Genomic DNA, 27,674 nt, shown 5'->3' on the forward strand with positions numbered 1-27,674 from the left:
GTGTGGTTTCTGCTCTCTCTCTTGAATCATTTGCCTAATTAGGGAAGCCAGCTAGCAGCCCCATGGATAGGCCTATGATGTGAGGTACTGAGGTCTGGACAACAGTCTGCAAGAAACTGAGGCTTCTTACCAAGAGCCACATGAGTGAGCTTGGATATGATCCTACAGCCCAGCCAAATCTTCAAATGACTTCAGCCCTAGTTTACCATCTAGAGACACCCTAAGTCAGAACCACTAGTAAGCAGTTCCCAGATTCCTGACCCTCAGAACTGTGTGAAATAATAAAAAATATTTAAACTGCTAAGTTTTAGGGTAAGTGCTATATAACAATAGATAACATGATAACATAACATCAACCTAAACAAATTTGATAGGGAATTGTACCATATGGTAATATAATGGTTTCATCTACTAGGTGAAGAAAAGAAGCATGTTCAAATTAAAAGTAGCTGCTGCTCAAGATACCTCTAAAAGTTAAATAAGGCTAAAGAAGGGGTTCCATTGGAGGGAATTAATTGTCCTTCTCTTTCAACACTAATCTAAGGACTGTCACAGTCAAAAAGGCTCCATCAGAAGAGTCCAACACAGTTCCTTCCTACTAATTACATTATCTATCCTATAGCCATAGACATGGGTTAGTGAAGAATAGTTTTCATATGCAAGACACTGTGAGGTTATTGTCCCATATCAGAGCAGTCAAGGGTTAAAGTTGAGGCAGCAAACTTATCCCCAGAGATACATGCCTGGCAGTAAGCTGAGATTCTCAAGATTCTCCCTGAGTTTTCCTTACCTCTAAATGCTGGGATAACTGATGCTCACTGAATGCCGATATTTGTATGAATAAAAATGAAGGGATTTAGCAAATCTTGTTACTGCACACAGTTGTCAAAAAAAATCTGACCTTTACAACAGGAAAAAGAGGGGGGATTTAAAGATTTAAAGAAGAGGCAGTGACTGTCTGATGTATAACAAACCTTTGAAAAATTATGAAGCAGTGAAAATCCCCTACAGGTCCCAACAAAATGTGTCCAATTTGCATTGCAGCAAAGCTTTCCATACATACCATTTGGCTCTTGTGTGTACTTCCAGGCAAATAAATCCCAAAGAATAATCCTAGTGGGACCTAAGTCTGATCTCTGATATATTACTGCACCATAGCTCCAGACCAGGCTCCACAAACTGCCTTTTTGGTTCCAAATAACTAAATCAAAGTTGTCCTGATAAGCTTTGAAAACAGGGAATGGGAGGAGTGGTTTAATGAATGTTACAACTCAACCTATTATAGACCACAGTACATTATTGGAAGAGAGAGGAAAAAAGCCCTCATACTTTTACATCCCCAAATCTCTCAAGACCAAATCCAGACATACCTGTCATTCAACCACACCTGACTATAAAGCCTTATTCAAATCCCGACTTTGATCAAATGGTTAGGATACATTTGCAAACCTAACACTTGTGTGTTGGAGGGTGGGAAAGAGGAGCAGGAGAGACTACAGTTTTCTGTTTACTTTGAAAACTGGTCCAAACTCATTTTTTTAAAGAGCAGCCAATGTAAGCAATAAACACTGAAATGTATTCTGATTTAAATATTACAAGGGAAAAACATAGCAAACACATTATGGCAGCAAAAAAAATTTTTTCTGAAAGTTAGAAAAAGCTACCACCCAACACATAAACTAGAGAAAGCATTGTTAAGAAAAAAATTAAGGTATATTTATAAAGAAAACAGAGAACTAGAAGCTCAAGTATCTGAGACCCACGCATCAATTTTTTCCTTCCATAAGAATGTAATTTTCATTAAAAGAAAAATAAATTTAGTTAAGACACATAAAACATTAACCATAGTCACTACTATTAGACAAATCATAAAATATATAAACACAAGAAGTAGAAATTGACGGTCTAAAAAAGAGAAGATAAGAAAAACACATTTAGGAACTCAATAATTTGGTACAGAAGGCATCTAAGAAACCAACCTACCATAGCAAAGGATTGAGAACATTACAGTTCTAATACTTGTATGTAATCTCAAATAAGTAGTAATGGAGTAACAACTGAAATAGGTTTATATAGTAGCTTAAGAAGAACCAGCCACTCAACTGGAATTTGAGCTAACCCCTTCCCTAGAAGGTTATTCAGCAAGCAGAAAAATAAGCTGGCAATCTGTAAGCAAACTGAGCCTCCTGGATAGTCAGCAAAACCCAGTTCACTACCTGGTCCAGGATTTTGATGGAAGATGAAACCAGAAATACAGCTGTCTACTCTCAAAACTCAAAGTGTAATTGACACTTTCTTTTTGGCAAGTCAGATTTCAACCCTGTATAAGCTGTGATCAACCCCATCAGCTGTGATCACTATGTTTACTACCGATTTTGGAAGAAAGTCATCCTTTAGCACAAAAGCTAGCACCTCAATGCCTTACTTGACCCAGAAGAGTTATCTAGCTACTTCAATACAAATATGCCAGGAGATCCATAAGGACTGGAAGGAGTTTTATCATCAAAGTCCTATCCAGTTTCAAAAGATTCTGAAGCTATAATAAGAGAACTGGAAAATTTCAAGTTGATAGTGAGGATGTATAAAAACTGGAACCCTCACATATTGCTGCTGGGACTGCAAAATGGTTCAGCCACTGTGGAAAACAGTTTGGCAGTTCCTCAAAAAGTGAAACATAGAGTTACCATGTGACCCAGTAATTCCACTGCTATGTATATAGTTCAAAAGAAGTGAAAACACACATATTCCCAGCAGCACTATTCACAATAGCCAAAAGATGGAAACAATTCCAAATATCCATCAATGGATGAATGGATAAATACACTATGGTTCATACAATGGAATATTATTCAGCCATAAAGATGAATAGGTACTGATTCTTGCTACACCATGAATGAACCTTGAAAATACTATGCTACATGAAAGAAGTCAGATAAAAAAGGTCACATACTATATGATTCTATTTATATTAAATATCCAGAATAGGTAAATCCATAGAGAAGAATGCAGATTAGCAGTTGCCAGGGGTGGAGGGAAAAGCAACTACTTAATGGTTACTGAGTTTCTTTTTAGGTTGACAAAATCTTTTGGAACTAGACAGAGGTGGTGGTTGCACAACATTATGAATGTACTAAATGTCACTGACTTTGTTCCCTTTAAAATGGTTAATTTTATGTTACATGAATTTTATCTCAATTTTTAAAAAAAGATCTTGAAAATGAAAGTAAAGACTCTTTTATCTCTGCACTGAAACTGGAACCCTCCTACACTGTTGGTGGGACTGCAAATTGCTGCAACTGCTGTGGAAAGCAGTAGGAAGGTTCCCTCAAAAAACTAAAAATAGAAATACATTTGTCCCAGGAATTCTACTCCTAGGAATTTACCCAAAGAAAACAAAATCTCTGTTTCAAAAAGATATATGCACCCCTATGTTTATTGCTGCACTGTTTGCAATAGCCAAGATATAGAAGCAACCTAAGTGTCTTCAATAGATGAATGGATAAAGAAGAGGTGGTACATATACACAATGGAATATTATTCAGCCACAGAAAGAAAATAAATCCTGCCTTCTGCAACAGCAACAACATGGATGAAGCTAGAGGGTATTATGCTTAGTGAAATAAGCCAGGTGGAGAGAGACAAATACCATATGATTTCACTTATTTGTGGAATATAAAAACAAAGCAAAACAGAAGGAACAAAACAGCATTAGACTCAGACACTGAGAAGTGACTAGTGGTTACCAAGGGGGAGGGGGGGAAGGGGGAGAGTTGAACCACTGTGATGTACATTTAATGATTAATTAATTAATTATTAAATTAGAAGGTTCTCTTATCTCTAATTCTACTTTATTTTTCTAAAGTGCTTTAACAGGATATGAGCTTCCCTTCTGGGAAACCACTAGCAAGTTCCAGTTAAAGCCTATGGTGTCTCCTCTGTAGTTTTTATAGAGACAGGCCACTTCCGGCAAAAGGGATCATTTTGGATTCTTGCAAAAGTGATGTATACTTGGTAGCAAACTAAACTGGTTGCTCTGAAGCAAACATCAGTGAGCCATCTCTGTCTTGCACTTCCACTGGAAGCTTACTAAAACCAATTTTCTTCAGCTAGCCACAAATTCCACCTTAGAGATTCTACATCTGCTGAAACCACATGAAAATCTCACATTATACAAGACCACCAATGAGGAATTTCCCCCTTGTCCATCACAGCTCAAAGCAGAGTTCTCTGAGGATACAGGTACTTCGTTGTCTCCTGTCTTGCATTCTGAACAAGAGATCCTCTCCTAGTCTTCTGCCCTATCTAAGGACAGTTTAAATCTCACCAGTGGACAGGATTTTTTTGTAGAAGTACTTTAAATAGTGATTTTTCATACTGTCACTTTATCTTTCATATTTTCTCTTTCAAACTGTTGAAGCAAAAGCCTTTTCAGAGTATGAGGTCCATCCTTCGATGTTATATACCTGTTGTTATCTTTGCTCCCATCAATAATCTTCCACCTACCTGGCAGAAGGCCTCAGTCATCCATTCCCTTAATTTAAAGACTCCTATAATTGCTGGTTTATAATATCTGCCCTGTCCCCAGCCCACTCCATGATACCATGAAGATATACAATATAGGCAAACTTCCTGAAGTTCTTCATCATTGCTATTTCTACACCTTGTTTTTGGAGAAAAAAATCAGGCTTCTTGCAGCCTCAGAATTAACAAAGAAAGCATCAGTCACTCATTACCAGTGGGTCCCAAACCTGCCTCTACACTTACAGATACATATCATAAAAGCATAAACTGAGAAGTATCTCTTTTTCCATTAATTAAAAAAAGCTGCTCTAATAAAAGTGGTTGCTAATGGTATCAATAAACTGCTTACCCTCTCAGCTTAAATTGGAACACTTTACAAGCTGCCTTTTAGGATCCAGGTACAATTGTTATGACTGCTTCTGTAGGCAAGAAGTGTTATTCTCTCCCTTAAGATTTGATGGTTTGTGCCCCCATGGTTTCCATCACCCTGAGATATTTTAACAGTATCATGTATCACTGGAAACGTACTATACTTTACTGCCTCTAACTCTCCCCCTCACTCATCCCTCTGGGTAGAGTATTCAGAGCCAATAATTGCCATGCCTTGTTGGATTTTTCATTTTTCTACTATCTCTCAGTACTACAGTTCTGTGAATCTTCTAACCCCAAACCAGAACTACAGTCTACCCAGCTAGACACTGGAACTAAAAAACCCATGTGCTTTATTCCCAGATAGCTATCTCCACACATGCCAGAAACAGCCTGGTTGTGTCAGTGTGGATGTCATGCTTTCAGTGGGCCTTCCTATTGAACTTGGGTGTCTAATAATAGAGAGCAGTGAACAGTCTGAAGTTGCTAGAGAACAAGGTTGACTGGACAGGCAGCCCAGGATTCTCTGAGATCAGCTCCTTTGACATAGCAGAATCACAAAGAAAAAAGGTGTTCTCCATGGAATTGTGATTAAAATAATGATGTTAATTTGTTTCCAGGCAAGACAGAAAGTCTAGAAATGAGTAAGCTATATTGACCTCTGTCTCTTCTGCAAATGGCCCACTTGAAATTTGCTATAGTTCAGTTCTTATCCATATAAAAAGCAAATAGAGCCAGAGACGGGTAAGATTCCTCAAGGGAGGAACAACCTAAGACAGGTACAGTCGCAGGGGGGCCATCAGGTGAGAAATTGGGGATCAGCAGAGGTGAGGCTTAGAACCCCACCCCCCTGTTTTGAGAGAAATCTTCTGCATCCATGGATGTTTTGTTGCCCTTGTCTAGCTTGGATTAATACTTAGTCTATAGGCACAGACCTGATCATCTACATTTGCCCTCTTACAGCACTAAACTATGTTTTGTACCTTTATCTTGCATCTACCTACCACTTCAGCATTTTATTAAAAATAATAATAATAATAATAATAACAACAATAACAATAATAAGGGAGAAATGTGGGATTCACATATAAATCAAGTATAAAAATCAAACGAATATTCATATTTGACCTGATTGTTTATAGTTCATAATGCATGATCAAAACTGAAAGTTTCTGTGATGACTGCCCTTGCACTGTTCACCATGTAAGAACTTATTCACTATGTAAGAATTTGTTCACCATGTAAGAACCTGTTCGTTATGCTTCAGAAGATTGGAGACTGTTGAGAACTAGGCTTGGGGTTGATTAATGATTGTGCACTGAGTCCCCTATACAGAATTTTATTGTTGTTAACAACCATTTGATCAATAAATATGAGAGATGCCCTCTCAAAAAAAGCAAATAGTTACCTTATTGACTTTTTTCCAAATCGTAATTTCATTTTAACAGAAAAGTTTACTAACTATGTAACCTTGAACATGTTACTCAACCTTTCTGGAGCCTGAGTTTTATCTATAAAAGGTGGGGGTGCCAGTAAAGGCCCAGTCTATTTTGTAGGTTGTTAAGAAGTTACATGGGAAAGGAGCCTAAGACATGATAACTAAATATAATATGGGATCCTGGCAGAAAAGGCCATTAGGTAAAACCCGGGAAATGTGAATAAAGTATGGACTTTAATAATACAATATATCAATATTGGTTCATTAATTATGACAAGGGAATCCATACTAATGTATGATGTTATTAATAGGGGAATAGGTGTGGGGATATATGGGACCTTCTTTACAACTTCTCTATAAATCTTAATCTCTTCTAAAACTAAAAGTCTATTTTAAAAAGAAAATATGCAAAAGCACTCTATAATCTATAAAGTTCTAGTCAATATTGTAAAATATCATATAATTTAGTAGATATAGTCTTATATAGATTGTTGATATGCAGGCAGCCATCTTAAATTGTTCTGATAACAGAGGTGGCTTAAAGAGTTAAGTTCTGGTGTGGAAGAGTCTAGCCCCCAGAAACTCCCCAGCTGTTTCCTGCCAGCTGGTGCTTCATGTCTGACTTTCAATAGAGTTGATTTTCTTTGTATAATTATTTTTGTCTCTCAACCTGTCTCTTTTACTAAATGAATGGTTCCTTTTTAAAAAGAGGCTCTATGAAGATATGTGCTTCAATTTAAGACTACAGAAAGTGAACCATAAGGCATGAGCATGGCTATTTATTAGGTGCTTTTCCTAACTGGCTAAAATAGATATGATTTCTACTCCCAACTTCAAACATAGGAACAGCCAGACACCCAGAGATAGAATATGGCAAGTGTACCCTACCTCTGCCAACTCCTGTTCAGCCCTGAAAGAAAAAAAAAGAAGAAAGCAAGAGTCTCAGAAGTGCAGGAAATTGTTTCTCAGACGAAAGACAACACTTCCTTTCCCAGAACAATCCATCTCCCACACTGACATCCTGCTCCTGCTATATTTACCCAACCCAAATCTGCCGATGATATACTTCCAGCTGTACTCCTGCCACATGGTCCTGTCACTCAGCCACAGCACTCAGAGGGGAATCTGTCCAGAGGGCAGAGCCTAGAAATCACTACACACTAATCCATGCTTCCTCTATCGGTAGCCTTCAGAGTAAGTGAGACAAAATATGGACAGTATTACTCCCTGTTTATTTTGGAAGTGACTGGGGAGACAAGAGGTACTTCATTTTATATAGTTGCTAATTTTGACTGCTATCATGGTAGCCAATGGAGAAGCCTGAACAATGAAGAGATTGAAACGGGAGGTTAAAAATAACTCTGTAAATGCTAGCTGCCCCCAAAGCACAATTTAATAGCTTCTTCAACCCCAACCTACTAGGATCAGGCTACCAAGTCACCTTTTTACAGGCTAAACCTTTCAGTTCTGGGCAGAAGGATCCAAGGAGTCAAGGATGGGACCATTTCATTCACCCCACCTCTTTGTCATATTCTAATTAAAGGGGAACACCCAAACACTGGCTGGGTAAAGGCAAATGCTAGAGCTGGCTCCCATTTTCCTATTTTAGGAGCTCTGTACTCTTGGTCCTTCCCTCCCATTCCTGTACCCCCAGTTCCAAGTCCTCTTCTTCTGCTCCTTTCTGCTCATTTCTCCTTACTTTCTGCCTCTTTAGTTGCCTTTTTTTAAATTGAAGTATCACTGATATAAAATCTTATGTTGTTTTCAAATATATAACACAGTTGTTCAACAGTTACCGATATTATTAAATTCTCATCCCTTCTAGTGCTATCAACGTAGTAATTATGTTACAGAATCATAACTTTGTTGCTTTTTTTTCATTCCCTACTTTTCTTTTTTGATTTATCACAGGCACGGTTCCCTTAACAAAACATAACTGATAGCTGATAGGCTTTCATTAGTAATGTCTTATCATTATCATTAGCCTACTCTTCACAGTAGTAATAACAAAGAACCTGAGACTCAAGAACCATTACCTCTTTCTCTCTCTGTCTTTTCTTTTCTTAAGGAGGCTCAGTCATGCATAATGATCAGATCCTTCAAAGGAAAGTGGAGGCAAAAGGAAAAATGCAGAGAAAAAAGGCAAGGAGAGAAAAGAGTGAGAATAAATAAAAATGGGGAAAAGCTTTTCTAACTTTTCCTCTCTTCCTGGACAATAGGCATTTCCAAACTTTACAGATTTTAGAAAGCTAAAGTAGAAGCTCTTAATAAGCCTGATCGAGCTTTTAAAATAGACTTGAGAATAGAAGTTAAAATATTATGATGAATTCATATTGCTATCCCACTTATTAAAAGGAGGGGGAAAGGAAAAAAAAGAACAGGGAATCACATGACTGTTCCCAGTCCAGCTTAGAGGAGATGCATTTATTCTGCTGGTTGAGTGGAGAACAAATTCCACTGGGTGATGTCATATTCTAGGCAATTATCAAGCCCCAAACCTCATCAAGATAAACATTTTTCCAATTTTCAAAATTCTTTTTAGTTACTAGATATTTTTTAAAAAGCATCTCCAAAGCCATAAAGATATATAGACCTTTAGGGGCATGAAGTTGTGTTTCTTAATAAGAAGAGAAATTCTTAATAACACAAGCTAGAAAGATAGTTCATATCCACACCTAAGAACAAGTCCTTTAAGAACAGGTATTTTAATTAACCACTCAAAATCACCATCACTGCAACCTGATTCAGGCACAAATCATCATTGCATAATAAATCATGGGCAGGGGGTGAGTTTAATGAGAAGCAAAATACTGTCTTTCAGTGTCTCCCCACAGACTGCTTATAAGTTAAGGGGAAAATAGTATCATCCAATGGAGAAATAAAGTAGCACCTTCACCAGGTGACCAAAATTAATATCACTAATGAGGGGTACTTTCATATATGACATCCCTAAAAGGACTATTATCAGTTGTGGCATGTAGATTCACGCCAGACACACATAACCTGAATCTAATCATGAAAAAACATCAGACAAACCCAAAATGAGGAACATTCTCCAAAAGAAAGAAAAAACTGGCCTGTACTCATAAAAAAATGTCAATGTCATGAAGGATAAGGAAGGGCTGAAGAACTGTTCCAGATTAAAGGAGACTAAACAAACATGACAACTAAATGCAATACATAATCCTTGATTGAAGGGGGAAAAAAAGTTCATTATTGAGACAATTGACAAAATTGGAATATGAATAATACAGTACTGTATCAATTTAAATTTCTTCAATTTGATAACTGTACTAAAGATTTTGTCAGAGAATATCCTTGTTCTTAGGAAATACACATTGAAGTATTAAGGGATAAAAGGTATATAACCTACTTTCAAGTGTTTTAGAAAAAATGTTATCTACATATGTATGTGTGTGTGGAGAGAAAGAGAATAAAAACAAGTAGCAAAAGGGAATATAAGAGCCCTCTGTATAATTCTTTGTTATGCACTGTTTCTGTTAAGTTTGAAATTATTTCAAAATAAAAATTTTTTTAATTTCACTATCAGTTGACCTGATTAAATGTCCTGATACCAATTAGGTAAAGAGGAAATAGGGATGAATTCACATTCTAGACAACATTAAAACAACCTCTGGTAGAGCAGCAAACCAACTTTTCCCTTCCCTTTGGAACTTTTAGAGGAGGACTATTAACAGCATAAAAATGTACCACTCTGTCTTCCTTAACTACGTGCACAATACCCAGTTTTGTTGACTCTTGAGCCTGCTGCCTCCGTAGGACCACTTAGGACCCTAGCTTCATCTCCCAGTCTCTGAATATCAAAGAGTTCTACCAAATGCTCATTTATTTCCTTATAGAGAAACTAGAGAACAGAATGAGTCTTCAAATCCTCTGAAATAAGACTGATTAAGATGCTAATCTTGGACTCATTTGGGAGGATTAATGAGCCATATTTGGATTCTGGCAATAGAAATCCATTTTCCCTTGACTACTTTCCCCACAATGCATCTGTCCAGATGGGCTGAACCAAGAACTTGTCTTCCTGGGCCAGAAGGAACCAGGATCCTTTGCCAGAGTCACCATGGTCTGGTCACAAAAAGTATTTGGCTATAGTAGGTATTAATGATGTCCCCTGGAGGTAGACTCATCCATATAAAAGAGGCAAAGGAAAAGAACTACACTTTAAATTCAGAACACTATAAGCTATCAAGCAAATGATACGTCACAACTCTTTTTATAGAATACATTTGTACTCCCACATGCATCCCAACTTTCTCTTTTAGGAAGATCTTGACCCCTGTTTAATTGCTTCATTGCTTCACTATCTCTTTATACCCTTGAAACTCCTAGAAATACTCTTCCTAACGAAAAGGGGCATTTCTAAAGGGCATCTCTGAGAATCCAAGGTTTCCAAGGGCTACTACTAAGTAAGAGTATTTTCTCTGGGATTCAAATGATAAACATATGATGGAATGTTTTACTAATTTGAAGCCAAATCCTACCCAAAGTTACATGGGTTTTGATATTTCTTTCCTCACGTGATGCTAAAAGGACTTCCCTTATCCTTTTCACTCTTTCCCTAAATAGCTATTAAAATGTTTGTTTTGTACCCATACACTTCAAAATCCTAACAGTTATATCCGAAGCCCAAGCCTAAGAACTTGATTTTATTAGAAAATTTTATTAGAAACTGAATTTTATTAGAAAGGCAATCAGCCATTGATATCTTATCCTACACTACAATACAATTTTAGTCAGTTCAGCTCTGAGATGGACAGAATGATTAATAAAAGATGGATATAAATGGACTAATCAAGCCCTAAGTCATCCAAGGCCCTAAAGCAATTAATGCCATGCAGTCAGTCAGTGCAAGGCAGCCAGGGCTAGGGCAGAGGGCTGGGTAGACAGACAATGCAGACAAATACTACTGCTATTCTTCTGAGAACCTTAGAACCTCTTTCAGCACATTAGGGCATACAACAATTTCCTAAGGTCACATGTGGAATCTGGGCAGACTTCAAACCAGTGAACAGCTGTCTACTCAAATTCCAGAGATTTTTCAAATCACCAGCCCACTAGACTATAAACTTTACGAGGACAAGAACTGTATCAGTTTCCTTTAAAACAAGGTCCCCAATACCTAGTTCAGTGTCTAGTACACATTAAGTGCTCAAGGAATATTTGTTGACTGACTATATAAATGAATTTCTGCCAAGAGCAAAGTTCCTGGAAAAGATGCTGCTTTGGAGTTTTTCCCAATACAAATGACTGCCCTCCTAGACATACCAAAAGACATCAAATGGTCAGGTCAAGTCTAACATGATGTACTATCCCCCTTTCCCTGAACAGTTAGCTTAGTATCACATGAAAGCAATAAGATACAAGGTTCACAGTGACTAGTCACAATTACATCCACAATCCTTATTTCCTTGGAGAAGAATACTTATTCTAACAATTCTAATACAAATCTCCAGAACTGATATGACCCAAATGGCCTCAAGTTAATCTCTGTTTTGCAAAAGCTGAATCATCCAGACAGAAACAATCATATAAAAACTGCTTTGGCCATAAAAGAAAAGAAATCCTGCCATTTGCAACAATTATGGATGGACCCTGAGGAAATTTTGCTAATTGAAATAAGTCAGACAGAAAAAGATAATCTATAATCTCACTTATATGTTGAATCTAAGAAAAGCCAAATTCATAGAAACACAATAGAATGGTGTCTGCCAAGGGGCTAGGTGGGGAAAATGAAGAGATGTTGGTCAAATACTATAAATTTCCAGTTATAAGATGAACAAGGAGGAGAAGCCAAGATGGCGATGTGAGGAGAGCAGTGGAAATCTCCTCTCAAAACCATATATACTTTTGAAAATACAACAAATACAACTATCCCTAAAGAGAGACCAGAAGATACAGGACAACAGCCAGGCTATATCTACACCTGCGAGAACCCAGGGCCTCAGGAAGGGGGTAAGATACAAGCTGTGGCCCAGCAGGACGCGAGCGCCCCTCACCCCAGCTCCTGGCAGGAGGAGAGAAGTAGGAGCAGGGAGGGAGAGGGAGTCCAGGACTGCTAAATACCTAGCCCCAGAGAATAACACCAGAAGCACAGACACACAGTGCATGGTGTGCTGGATACTAGGGAAACAGACCAGTAAAACCTGAGAGCAGGTCCCCACAGCCAGCGCCCATGGGACAAAGAAAAGCAAGGGCTTTTTGAAAGTCTTAAAGGGACAGGAAACCCACAGCTGGATGGAAGCATCCGGGGACACTCAGCACAGCAGCTGGGAATCCTGGGGAACTCCAGGCACCCCAACCCCCTGGGAGGCAGCGTGGCTCTGAGGCCCCTCACTGCGATAAACAGTCTCCTGCCCATTCGCCCTCCGACACGGCTCCGCCATAGTGGAGTAGCAGCCTGAGAGTAGCCACGCCCACAGCAACCACACGCGGAGCTTCCTTCACAGCAGCCAGGCAAGAATCAGAGACACCGTCTGGGCCCAACTGCCCAGCACAAGCCGCTAGGGGTCACTGTTCTCCCAGGAGAGGAAGGCCAAAAACTAGCAAAAAGGGACATTCTCCCAGCTGACACATGCACCAGCTCCCCACAACTACCTCTATCACCATGAAAAGGCAGAAAAATTTGATCCAGACCAAAATCACAGAGACAACCCCTGAGAAGGAGCTTGGAGAGATAGACCTAACCAATCTCCTTGAAAAACAATTCAAAATAAAGGGCATAACCATGCTGATGGAGCTGCAGAGAAAAATGAAAGAGCTAACGGACTAAGTAGGGAGGGAGATTCCAGAAATGAAACAATCTCTGGAAGGATTTATAAACAGAATGGATGAGATGCAAGAGGCCATTGATAGAATAAAAACCAGAGAACAGGAACGCATAGAAGCTGATGCAGAGAGAGATAAAAGGATCTTCAGGAATGAAACAATATTAAGAGAACTGTGTGACCAATCCAAAAGGAACAATATCCGCATTATAGGGGTACCAGAAGAAGAAGAGAGAGAAAAAGGGATAGAAAGTGTCTTTGAAGAAATAATTGCTGAAAACTTCCCCAAACTGGGGGAGGAAATAGTCGCTCAGACCACAGAAGTACACAGAGCTCCCAAGAGAAGGGACCCAAGGAGGACAACACCAAGACACATAATAATTAAAATGGCAAAGATCAAGGACAAGAACAGAGCATTAAAGGCAGCTAGAGAGAGGAAAAAGGTCACCTACAAAGGAAAACCCATCAGGCTATCATCAGACTTCTCAACAGAAACCTTACAGGCCAGAAGAGAATGGCATGATATATTTAATGCAATGAAACAGAAGGGCCTTGAACCAAGAATACTGTATCCAGCATGACTATCATTTAAAAATGAAGGAGGGATTAAACAATTCTCAGACAACCAAAGTTGAGGGAATTTGCCTCCCACAAACCACCTCTACAGGGTATTTTTGAGGGACTGCACCAGATGGGAGCACTCCTAAGGCTAAATAAATGTCACCAGAGAAAATAAAATCACAGCAAAGAAAGCAGACCAACCAAATACTAACTAAAGGCAAGAAATAAAATCAACTACCCACAAAAGCAGTCAAAGGAAACACAAAAGAGCACAGAATAAAACACCCAACATATAAAGAATGGAGGAGGAAGAATAAGAAGGGAGAGAAATAAAGAATCATCAGACAGTGTTTATAACAGCTCAATAAGTGAGTTAAGTTAGACAGTAAGACAATAAAGGAGCTAACCTTAAACCTTTGGCAACCATGAACCTAAAGCCTGCAATGGCAATAAGAACATATCTTTCAATAATCACCCTAAATGTAAGTGGACTGAAATGCACCAATCAAAAGACACAGAGTAAAAGAATGGATAAAAAAGCAAGAACCATCTATATGCTGCTTAACAAGAGACTCACCTCAAACCCAAAGACATGCACAGACTAAAAGTCAAGGGATGGAAAAAGATATTTCATGCAAACAACAAGGAGAAAAAAGCAGGTGTTGCAGTACTAGTATCAGACAAAATAGACTTCAAAACAAAGAAAGTAACAAGAGATAAAGAAGGACATTACATAATGATAAGGGGGTCAGTCCAACAAGAGGATATAACCATTCTAAATATGTATGCACCCAACACAGGAGCACCAGCGTATGTGAAACAAATACTAACAGAATTAAAGGAGGAAATAGAATGCAATGCACTCATTTTAGGAGACTTCAACATACCACTCACTCCAAAGGATAGATCCACCAGACAGAAAATAAGTAAGGACACAGAGGCACTAAACAACACACTAGAACAGATGGACCTAATAGACATCTATAGAACTCTACATTCAAAGCAAGAGGATACACATTCTTCTCAAGTGCACATGGAACATTCTCCAGAATAGACGACATACTAGGCCACAAAAAGAGACTCAGTAAATCAAAAAGATTGAAATTCTACCAACCAACTTTTCAGACCACAACACAACGGTATAAAACTAGAACTAAATTGTACAAAGAAAGTAAAAAGACTCACAAACACATGGAGGCTTAACAACATGCTCCTAAATAATCAATGGATCAACAACCAAATTAAAATAGAGATCAAGCAATACATGGAAACAAATGACAACAGCACAAAGCCCGAAGTTCTGTGGGACGCAGTGAAAGCAGTCTTAAGAGGAAAGTATATAGCAATCCAGGCTTATTTAAAGAAGGAAGAACAATCCCAAATGAGTAGTCTAATGTCACAATTACTGAAATTGGAAAAAGAAGAACAAATGAGGCCTAAAGGCAGCAGAAGCAGGGACATAATAAAGATCAGAGAAGAAATAAATAAAATTGAGACGAATAAAGCAATAGAAAAAAAATCAATGAAACCAAGAGCTGATTCTTTGAGAAAATAAACAAAATAGAGAAGCCTCTAGCCAGACTTATTAAGAGAAAAATAGAATCAACACACATCAACAGAATCAGAAACAAGAAAGGAAAAATCATAACGGACTCCACAGAAATACAAAGAATTATTAGAGAATACTATGAAAACCTGTATGCTAACAAGCTGGAAAACCTAGAAGAAATGGACAACTTCCTAGAAAAAAACAGCCTTCAAGACTGACCAAGGAAGAAATACAAAATCTAAACAGACCAAAATCTAAACACCAGCAAAGAAATTGAAGTGGTAATCAAAAAACAACCCAAGAACAAAACCACTGGGCCAGATGGATTTACCTCGGAATTTTATCAGACATACAGAGAAGACATAATACCCACTCTCTTTAAAGTTTTCCAAAGAATAGAAGAGGAGGGAATACTCCCAAACTCATTCTATGAACCCAACATCACCCTAATACCAAAACCAAGCAAAGACCCCATCAAAAAAGAAAATTACAGACCAATATCCCTGATGAACATAGATGCAAAAATACTCAAGAAAATATTAGCAAACCGAATTCAAAAATACATCAAAAGGATCATACACCATGACCAAGTGGGATTCATCCCAGGGATGCAAGGATGGTACAACATTCGAAAATCCATCAACATATCCACCACATCAACAAAAAGAAGGACAAAAACCACATGATCATCTCCATAGATGCTGAAAAAGCATTCGACAAAATTCAATATCCATTCCTGATAAAAACTCTCAACAAAATGGGCATAGAGGGCAAGTACCTCAACATAATAAAGGCCATATATGATAAGCCCACAGCCAACATCATATTGAACAGCAAGAAGCTGAAAGCTTTTCCTCTGAGATCGGGAACAAGACAGGGATGCCCACTCTCCCCACTGTTATTCAACATAGTACTGGAGGTCATACCACAGCAATTAGACAAAATAAAGAAATATAAGGAATCCAGATTGGCAAAGAAGAAGTCAAACTGTCACTATTTGCAGATGACATGATATTGTATATAAAAAACCCTAAAGACTCCATTCCAAAACTACTAGAACTGATATTGGAATACAGCAAAGTGGCAGGATACAAAATTAACACACAGAAATCTGTGGCTTTCCTATACACTAATAATGAACCAATAGAAAAAGAAATCAGGCAGACAATTCCATTCACAATAGCATCAAAAAGAATAAAATACCTAGGAATAAACCTTACCAAGGAAGTGAAAGACCTATACCCTGAAAACTGTAAGATACTCTTAAGAGAAATTAAAGAGGTCACTAACAAATGGAAACTCATCCCATGCTCTTGACTAGGAAGAGTTAACATTGTCAAAATGGCCATCCTGCGCAAAGTAATATACAGATTTGATGCAATCCCTATCAAATTAACAACAGCATTCTTCAACGAACTGGAACAAATCGTTCAAAAATTCATATGGAAAAACCAAAGACTTCGAATAGTCAAAGCAATCCTGCGAAGGAAGAATAAAGTGGGGGGGGAATCTCACTCCCCAACTTCAAGCTCTACTACAAAGCCACAGTAGTCAAGACAACTTGGTACTGGCACAAGAACAGAGCCACAGACCAGTGGAACAGAATAGAGACTCCAGACACTAACCCACACATATATGGTCAATTAATATACGATAAAGGAGCTGTGGATGTACAACAGAGAAATGACAGTCTCTTCAACAGATGGTGCTGGCAAAACTGGACAGCTACATGTAAGAGAATGAAACTGGATCATCGTCTAACCCCATACACAAAAGTAAATTTGAAATGGATCAAAGACCTGAACGTAAGTCATGAAACCATAAAACTCTTAGAAAAAAACATAGGCAAAAATCTCTTGGACATAAACATGAGCGACTTCTTCATGAACATATCTCCCTGGGCAAGGGAAACAAAAGCAAAAATGAACAAGTGGGACTATATCAAGCTGAAAAGCTTCTGTACAGCAAAGGACACCATCAACAGAACAAAAAGGTCCCCTACAGTATGGGAGAATATATTCATAAATGACAGATCCAATAAAGGGTTGACATCCAAAATATATAAAGTGCTCATGCACCTCAACAAACAAAATGCAAATAATCCAATTAAAAAATGGGCAGAGGAGCTGAACAGAGTTCTCCAAAGAAGAAATTCAGATGGCCAACAGACACATGAAAAGATGCTCCACACCACTAGTCATCAGAGAAATGCAAATTAAAACTACAATGAGATATCACCTCACAGCAGTAAGGATCGTCACCATCCAAAAGACAAACAAAAACAAATGCTGGCAGGGTTGTGGAGAAAGGGGAACCCTCCTACACTGCTGGTGGGAATGTAAATTAGTTCAACCATTGTGGAAAGCAGTATGGAGGTTCCTCAAAAAACTAAAAATAGAAATACCACTTGACCCAGGAATTCCACTTCTAGGAATTTACCCTAAAAATGCAGCAGCCCAGTTTGAAAAAGACAGATGCACCCCTATGTTTATTGCAGCACTATTTACAATAGCCAAGAAATGGAAGCAACCTAAGTGTCCATCAGTAGATGAATGAAGATGTGGTACATATACACAATAGAATATCATTCAGCCATAAGAAGAAAACAAATCCTACCATTTGAAACAACATGGATGGAGCTAGAGAGTATTATGCTCAGCGAAATAAGCCAAGCAGAGAAAGACAAGTAGCAGATGATTTCACTTGTATGTGGAGTATAAGAACAAAGAAAACCTGAAGGAACAAAACAGCAGCAGAATCACAGAACCCAAGAATGGACTAACAGTTACCAAACGGAAAGGGACTGGGGAAGATGGGTGGGAAGGGAGGCATAAGGGCAGGGAAAAATAAAGGGCACATTACGATTAGCATGTATAATGTGGGTGGGGCACGGGGATGGCTGTAGAACACAGAGAAGACAAGGAGTGACTCTACAGCATCTTACTACGCTGATGGACAGCGACTGTAATGGGGTTTGTTGGGGGGAGTTGGTGAAGGGGGGAGTCTAGTAAACATAATGTTCTTCATGTAATTGTAGATTAATGATAACAAAATTGAAAAAAGATGAACAAGTTCAGGGGATCTAGTATACAGCATGGTGACTATAATAAGCAATACTATATTATATATTTGAAAGTTGCTAAGAAAGCAGATTTTCTTTTTAGTTATGATAATTTATTCAGCCAACTGACATTTTTTATTAAAGTATCACTGATATACAATCTTATGAAGGTTTCACATGAACAACATTGTAGTTTCAAAATTCACCCATATTATCAAGTCTCACCCTCCCTATTGCAGTCACTGTCTATCAGCATAGTAAGATGCTATAGTTATTATTCATCATCTCTGTGCTGTACTGCCTTCCCCATGACCTACTTATATTGTGATTGCAAATTATAGTACCCTTAATTCCTTTCTCCCTCCCTCCCCACCCCCCCTCCCCACCCCCTTCCCTTTGGTAACCACTAGTCCCTTCTCAGTCTGTGAGTCTGTTGCTATTTTGTTCCTTTAGTTTTGCTTTGTTTTTATACTCCACAAATGACTGAAATCATTTTATACTTGTCTTTCTCTGCCTGGCTTATTTCACTGAACATAATACCCTCTAGCTCCATCCATGCTGTTGCAAATGACAGGATTTCTTTTCTTTTTATGGCTGAATAATATTCCATTGTGTATATGTCTCACATCTTCTTTACCCATTCATCTACTGCAGACACACTTAGGTTGCTTCTATACCTTGGCTATTGAAAACAGTGCAGCGATAAATATAGGGACGCATATGTCTTTTCAAATCAGGGATCCTGCATTCTTTTTTATTTTTGGTATCATTAATATATAACTACATGAGCAACATTATGGTTACTAGATTCCCCCCATTATCAAGTTCCCACCACATATCCCATTACAGTCACTGTCCATCAGCGTAGTAAGATGTACTTGCCTTCTCTGTGCTATACTGCCTTCCCGTGCACCTCCCCTGCATTATGTGTGCTAATCACAACGCCCCTTATTCCCCTTATCCCTCCCTTCCCACCCATCCTCCCCAGTCCCTCTCCCTTTGGTAACTGTTAGTCCATTCTTGGGTTCTGTGATTCTGCTGCTGTTTTGTTCCTTCAGTTTTTTCTTTGTTCTTACACTCCACAGATGAGTGAAATCATTTGGTACTTGTCTTTCTGCGCCTTGCTTATTTCACTGAGCATAACAACCTCTAGCTTCATCCATATTGTTTCAAATGGTAGGATTTGTTTTCTTCTTATAGCTGAATGATATTCTATTGTGTATATGTACCACATCTTCTTTATTCATTCATGTACTGATGGACATTTCGGTTGCTTCCATTTCTTGGCTATTGTAAATAGTGCTGCGATAAACCAAGGGATGCATAAGTCTTTTTGAAACCGGGCTCCTGCATTCTTAGGGTAAATTCCTAGGAGTGGAATTGCTGGGTCTAATGGTATTTCTATTTTTAATTTTTTGAGAGACCTCCATACTGCTTTCCACAATGATTGAACTAATTTACATTCCCACCGGCAGTGTAGGAGGGTTCCCCTTTCTCCACATCCACCCGAGCATTTGTTGTTTCATGTCTTTTGGATGTTGGCCATCCTAACTGGTGTGAGGTGATATCTCATTGCGGTTTTAATTTGCATTTCCCTCATGATTAGTGATGTGGAACATCTTTTCATGTGTCTGTTGGCCATCCAAATTTCTTCTTTGAAGAAGTGTCTGTTCAGATCCTCCACCCATTTTTTTAATGGCCCATAGACTTTTTGACATGACCCCTGCGGTCCTTATGTAATCGCAAAAGCTGAGAAACTGTAAGAAAGTAGATCTTAAATGTTCTCATCACACACAACACATAAATTGTAATTATGTGAGGTGATGGATTTGTTAACTAACCTTGTTATGGTAATCATTTTGAAAAATATATTTGTATCAAATCATATTGTACACCTTAAACTTATACAATGTCATATGTCATATCTCAATAAAGCTGAGAAAAAAAGGAAATAATATGTAATAGTAGATCTTTAAATAAATAATAGATGATAGATAAACAGACAGATAGATAAAACTGCTTTACTGAAACCAAACTTGATAGAGATTTAATAATCCACTGGTTCCCAAAGGTCAAAGGGGCTAAGGTACTTTACAGAGTCCTTCACAGAATGCCAAGAACTCAACACCCTCTTTGACTCCTTGCCCAAGAAATTTTGCAGAGAAACAAATTCAAACCACAAGTAAATCACAAGCTCTACCAGAGCTTTCAAACTTTTTCAACTATGACCTTACAGAAAGAAAAAGTTTCCACTGCAACCCAGAATACACACACTTCTAAATGACACAAAATTTCTCCCAACAATACTTATCCTTATTATGTGTGATGCACAGATACTTTCTCTTCCGTTCCTTTTTCCCCTCCTATAGCTTATACCAGAAAGCAAGGAAGTACTCAAAGGGGCATCAAAGAAACAAAGGGTCTTTCATTGGCCAAATTTTGAATGATTTGAGCACCAAAAATAATCATAAATATAATTAACTGTAAAACATTGACTAAATAAAAGTTCACAAGCTGTCAAAAAAGAGGGGGACCCTTTACAATGATATCACAATCCACTAATGGAATGTCACCATTAGCAGTCATTATTAATACTAACTCCTTACTCTGAAAATTGGCAATTAAAGAATTAAGTATTTTCCCTGCCTTCTGTGGAGAAACTGTGGTTCACCCTCTACTTTATAAAGGAAAACTGATCTTTACAGAGTATGCCAGCTAATAAATATACAAAGAATGACAGAATTAAAAAATTATCATTCTGCAATCCCAGGTGAAATAAACAAGTCTAGCAAAAAAGATATCCGTGGACAATCATTAGGTAAAAGGATATTAAAAGAATAGGATATTCACAAGGTGCCAAATTACTGCCTCACAGATTACTTACTATTTCAAGGAGAAAAATAAGTTTGTTTTAAAAGGAAGAGGTATGGCAGTCACCACCAGAAACAAGTAATTAAACTTAAGAGCACCACTAGTGAGACAACCTGACAGTATGTGCCTCCTGAGGTGATATAATACAAAGTACACAATATCACCTATGAAGTATTCTTACCAAAAATGTTTAATCTGAATTGAATTAAGCCTTTAATCCTAACTTCTAGAATACAGGAAATATATGAGATAGAATAACAAGTTAAATGACACCACAAGAACAGAGACAAACCCAGAATGTAGAATATTCTAAAGATAAATGGCTTGGTCTCTTCAAAAAGTCAGTGTCAAAAGATTAGTCAATGCCAAGAGAAAAAAAGGGTGGAGAAAAGTGTATTAGAGTTTAAAGTCTTAAGAGAGAGCTACCCAATGAAATGAGAATTTTGCTTTGATTTTGGTTGATAAAACTAGGTACAGCAATAGAAAGCTACTTGGGGACAAACTGGAAAAAATTTTTAATGACCTAGACATTAGCTAATACTGATAAATTATTGTTAAGTTTCTGAGATGTGATAATGGTATTGTAATTATGCAGGAGCATGTCCTTATTTAGGATGCATGCTGAAGTATTCAAGACTGAAATGTCAGTATGTCTGCAACTTATTTTCAAACGACTTATGAAGAATACACACACACACACACACACACACACATATATGGATAAGGCAAATATGGTAAACATTAACAATTTTTATTCTAAGTGTGGAGTATGGGTTGTCATTGTAGTATTATTTCAAATTTTGGTATGTTTGCAAGTTTCCTTAATAAAAAATTGAGGAGAAAATGCTGTGTGACCCTTTAAAATGATATCACAATCCACTAATGGAATAAAACGAGCAGTCTGAAAGCTACCAAGTCTAGCCCACAGTAGGACAGTCATAATAAAGCTCTCACTTTATCATCAATTTGGAGCCAGTTTTCTAAACCTTTCATGAAGAATGAACCTTCATGAAAAAGCTCATGTGGAATGAAACTTTCTTATTCTGCAACCCCTTGTTAACCACTTCCCAAGTTTTGTATTTTTTTCTGCCAATTAATACCTCACTTTACTTGAAAAGGAAGAATAATCAGTGGAAAAATTCCTATCAATGTCAGGGAAATTTCATTTGTCTCTACTTTTAAAGGGCTTTTCTCAATCCAGAGCCCATCACAGATAACAATGAAGTCCTTTTGATCCTTTTACTCCCCAATTAATATTCCCAACTACCCTTAGCCTCCAGTTCCCAAGCTGCTTTCCAGGACACCTGGAAGCAAGCTTCATGGCTGACTGCAGAAAAACCCTTGCTCCCACACTACATCTGGCCCTGCCTTTTCACCAAATCAAATGCCAATTTATTGCCCTCTGATGTGCAATCTATCAAGTCACTTCCTGGATGCCCTTACCTCACACTGAGCCAGAAACCCAAGGCAGTAATGTGAGTTCCACAAATGGGCAAGTAATCGCTCAATAAGCGTGGAACAAGGAAACGTCAGTTGTGGTGTATGCACATGTGGCAGCCCTTCACAACTCAGCTTAGAGTGGTAACAGTGGTAACAGAAGGCTGGTGTTACAGAGGAGGCATGTAAGGAGAGGCTAGCCAACAAGCAGCCAGGAGTGCTTGTCCATCTAAGTTCTTCAGGGTCTCCAAAGACCAAAGGAAACAAACTGAGGCCTCAAAACTGGTAAGGAGCATTTTATCTCCTAGTTTCCAGAAGCAAAACTGAGAGCATAAGGTAGTCACTGCTCTCCATCTGTCACCCTTTCTTAATCAAGTGATCTGAGATGAAATGATCTAATCTCCATTTTGCTCTATACCTGGCTCTTTCTTCTAATGGGTGCCAGTAAAGACAAATGTACTCACTCTTTCCATAAACATATCCAGTATCACTTTAGAAACTGGGGTGACCAATTAAACATAGAGAGTTGGTTAGAGGGGGCCAGGCTGAGAGAAGTAACTCTCCTACTCAAAACTGCACTTTGAATTTCAACCATTTGGCTCTTTCTGAAACCCTCTTGGCGCTTGCCCTGAGTTTGAGTGGGTGGAAAAGAAGGGACTCTGCCTCCTTGTTAAAAACAAAGCAGCAGCTGGATTTCCCTCTTTTTACTCATCTAACTGCTGTCATGGCAAGTTAGGCACATACCCAGAGAGAAATTTCAGGCCTCAAGAGGTGGCTGTGCTAAAGAGGACAATAGCAATGACAGCAAACCAGCAACTTTGACACCCACCATAGACCACACTGTCCCACTGTTCCCTGACCTCTATTAGAAACAAAAGGTTCCTTTGCCTCTGCTTTTGAGAACTAAGCTATTAAGAATGCCCTTTTTTACATGACCCACTTTCACAGATACATGTAACAGACAGTGTGCCAGCAGACCAGCTCTGATGCTAAGTGTAGCTGAATATTAAGGAGAGATGGACCCCTAAGAAGCCAGACAATACAGAGCTGATTCTTCTCCAGAAAGTCTTCATTTTCTAGTCTCAAGGACAAGCAAATGTTTGGAAGAACTACTTGGTTTAAGTGTAAAGGGAAGAGAGTTCAGATCATTTGTGGAAGGCCCCAGTAAAAAGAAACAACAAAGTAATAAAAATACAGGCCTCTTGGGAGCCACCTTACTGATAGGAATATGAATATTCCCTGGGGGAAAAAAAGAACCACAGTACTTTTATTTTCTCTAATTGTGCTGAAATGCCCACAAACTTGAGGCCACTCACACTACCAGGATTCTAAGATGCCAAAGTCGGTCTGACTAAAATTCAGGTCACATCCTAATGTGTTGCTCAACAATCTTCAAACTAATGTAGTCTTATATTTTATTATAGAACAACAAAGTCAAAAAGGGCACAAGAAGTGGATACTTATATAAGTATGCCCAACTTTGCCTCTTCCAACACTCAGCCCATTATATGAATTTGTTGCCAAATTTTACCATACTTGGTTCTTTCAGTTTCCTCTTAGTCAGACCTTGAACAATTCACAAGCTCAGTTCCAAGTGGGACAAAGCTAATGACTCATTCATTCAATGTTCTTCTCATGCTGATTAGTAATGATATATTGCTTACTTTACTATTCTCCAAACTACATGCTCCTATAGAAAAAATAAAGTATACATTCTATCAGTAGGGGAAATGGTAACTCTAGCAAATTTTTTTCAAATAATGTACCTTTACTCTATCTTTTTTCTGAGAGAGACTACCAAAATCTCTTTTCTCTACCCTTTCCATGTTCTAACTGAAACAGATTAAACGAGGTACAAGGCATCCTTGAATAGCTTCACTTCTACACAGAAAGCTGTATCTAAGAGGCCTGGGCCAGACAGGTGTTAAATCAAAATTCCTCCCATGTTGGCTTCCAGACTCTGTTTAAATGTTCTCGCAAACCCCTAGAGATAATATGGATTCAAACCTCCTAGCTCAGACTCTTATTAATTCACAAAGCTTGAGACAGACAGTACCTTACAGGTGTGTTTGTCCAGCATTAACTATATTTAAATAAATTCTTGATACATACACTTTCTCTAGGCACCTGCTTTTCCCTCTTAAACTCAAGCATACCGTATCTTGCTGTCCAGGTAAGCTCAGTGAGTAAATACCCTATCCCTCAGCATTACTCTAGGTAACCCATCAACGTCTTTGGGAATATCTAACTCTAGCCAGACCAGCTTTACATAAGAAAGCCAAATAAGCAAATGTTGAAACTATAATTTTTAAATTAATTTCTTTGGCTTGGTGGTTGGCAAGAGAAAGGGTAGGAATAAGAAAAGATGGCATCTTACTATGCTATGGACAGTGACTTCAATGGGGTATGGGGGGGGACTTGATAATATGGGTGAACATAGTAACCACAATGTTTCTCATGTGAAACCTTCGTAAGAGTGTATATCAGTGATACCTTAAAAAAAAAAAAAGATGGCAATAGATTACTTTCATTTACTATCATCCATTCCATGCCTGATAGGGAACCATATGGCACAGAGTGGAGGCAACAAAAGTTACTAGCTTTGGAATGGTCAGCTAGAGTCACTAGTCTTACAAAACCAGTAGTTATAAGGACAGGAAGCCTGGCTATTTATTTACTATTAGAGACCTGATGCCTAAGTAACTAAGCAAAATGCCAACCACATAACCGATACTCTAACCAAAAAGTATTGGTTAGAAGCGATTCAATAAGCCAGACCCAGAAGGAATCCAAATCTTGGTGAATCCCAGAAAGAAAAGGTCAAAGAAGCTAGAACAGTTCCACAGTTTAAAAAGGTGCTTAAAATGAGCCTCAAGACCACCTTAGTCTTATGCTAAATATCTACAGTCCTCACAGGTCCTCAGAATTAAAAAGGCCTGGAGTTAAATCTCCAAAAGCAAACCCCACCACCACTACATATCTCACCTCCTCCACCCCAAAACACACCACTAAGAAGTCCTCCTCAAGCCCTGGCTCTGAATGTTTTAAAGTCATAAAGAGGTGATCCCTAATGAGAAGATTTTAGTTGTGATACTTTTAGACTGTTCCACCCTCTCTGCTCTAAACCAAAATTTTCTGGAAAAGAGTATCTTTATAGTGATTTAAGTGTAAAGACCAAGAACAAAGGCAGCCTAAATCTACAGGCAAATGACTATAGCAATAGACCACAATTCACAACTTTCCATGAAGTTATACTAGATGAAGTGTACTAAGGCTTGCAAGGACTTGTCTAGTCTGAAACAAAGAGATTAAAGACCACAGACCTTGTCGGCTAGAAGGATTCTTCTAAACTGTCTACTCTTTTAAAACATAAAACCAAAAGCAGTATAAGTTTCCTGGTATTTCACTTTTCCTTTCATGCCATTCCTGGTATTTCATTCCTGGTATTTCACATTTCCTATCCCATGCCACAGATATTATCAACGGGTCTAAGTGTGAGATTGACAATAACTCCAATAAGCAAAGAGCCCCCACAAGGTCTCTAGAAGGATAAAGGAAACGTGACTTTGGAGTAGGGAGTGGGCAGATGTGAGGGAGAGTAAGTGGTCCTTCTGCCCCGAAGACCAGAATACCCCAGCCCTGCAGTCAGCACAGAGTTAACTACCCACCCGCTTTGAGAAGCACAAAGGTACATCACTGCAACATGCCTAACATTTACATTGCTTCTCTCTGCTCATTAAACAGGTTTTGGTTAAATAATGAACAAACTGTATTACAGACTCCAATGAGAATTCCAAAATTATAAATCAACTGGGAAAGCCCAAAGGGGCAGACAGACAGGGAGGGGGAAGAAGGATAATATTGACTAATATAAAGGGCGCAGCTTGACAGTGGATATTCCTGCCACACCTGATCAAACACACTCTATGGGGGGAGGGGAAAGAGAGCAAGAGATGGGAGATGGGACAAGACAGCCTGAAATTTGCATCCGGAAAAGATTAAAACGGATTCTTTAGGGATAGAGAAAATACATAATATATATTACTATAAATGCAAAACTGTACTAAAAGCTAACTCAAATGTCAAAGATTACAGCTTGAATAAATTTAAATATAAAAGCCATGTGCTTCTTGAGTTAATGAGAGAGACATAAAAGGACAAACCCAGCCAGGAGGCTGAATAGGGCCTTATGCTGCCTTTGCTGGGAAATGGGCTCAAAGCACAGTAGCAACTATGGTCAGAGGATTCCCTCCATAGCTCTGAGCCCTGAGAAAGAAATGGCAAATCCCATCACTTTTCTAGCCTACATTTGCTTTTTTAAAAAATTAAGATATAATTCATGTCATAAAAATTTACCTTTTTAAAGTATACAATGTTTTTCAGTATATTCACAAAGTTGTACAACCATCACCACTACCTGATGCCAGAACATTTTCATCACCCAAAAAAAATCCTGTATCCATTAGTAGTCTCTTCCCATGCCCCCTCCCAGGCAGCCACACATTTACTTTAACTCCTTCAAGAATAACCTCCTGAAAGGAATACTAAGGAGACCTAAGGACCAAATCAGGGGCAACAGTCAAGTCTCACTGGTGATGAGCTACGACTTCATCCAAAGTATCAATATGCAAACTTTGCTCTTAGAAGCACTTTCTATCTTCCATGTGCAACCCTCTCTAGAATTGTATTCGAATATTCCATTGCTCTAAATGCTACACAGCACACAGTACTCTTACAGTTTGGGCAAACACTGACTACAAATGTGGTCCGGAGATATATATATCTGTGACAATAACTGGTATGGACTTAGCCAACCTTATTAAAGACAAAAGACTTATCTCCTTCACAGTGCTAATACTCCTAGAGGAGTACATATGCTTTTATAATTTAAACGTCATCTGCTTATAAGAAATGGAAAAAAAGCATTTGGTGTACTGCCGATGTCCAATGAACCACTCATTTCCAACAGTGGCATTTTTAACCAACCAAGACAGTAGATAGCCTGGAAAAATGCAAATGGAAAGCCTTTGTAAAAAGAGATCAAGCCCAAGTATAGCACAGAGAAGACAAGCAGTGACT

General features: G+C 38.4%; 1 protein-coding gene across 8 annotated transcripts in view; it reads right to left on the minus strand.

The window, feature by feature from the left end:
• GBF1 (golgi brefeldin A resistant guanine nucleotide exchange factor 1) overlaps positions 1–27,674 on the minus strand; it is a 128,829-nt gene that overhangs the window by 87,499 nt on the left and 13,656 nt on the right. Inside the window, exon 1 of one of the 8 annotated variants that reach the window (XM_037001300.2) lies at positions 7,217–7,236. The exons of the other annotated variants lie outside the window; for them this stretch is intronic. The gene's annotated coding sequence lies outside the window, so the exon portion shown is untranslated. Of the gene's footprint in view, positions 1–7,216; positions 7,237–27,674 lie in introns of those variants that run through there. 8 annotated transcript variants of the gene reach the window in all.

Source organism: Manis javanica, chromosome 7 (assembly GCF_040802235.1).
Source record: "Manis javanica isolate MJ-LG chromosome 7, MJ_LKY, whole genome shotgun sequence".
In the NCBI taxonomy this organism is placed as follows: Eukaryota; Metazoa; Chordata; class Mammalia; order Pholidota; family Manidae; genus Manis; species Manis javanica.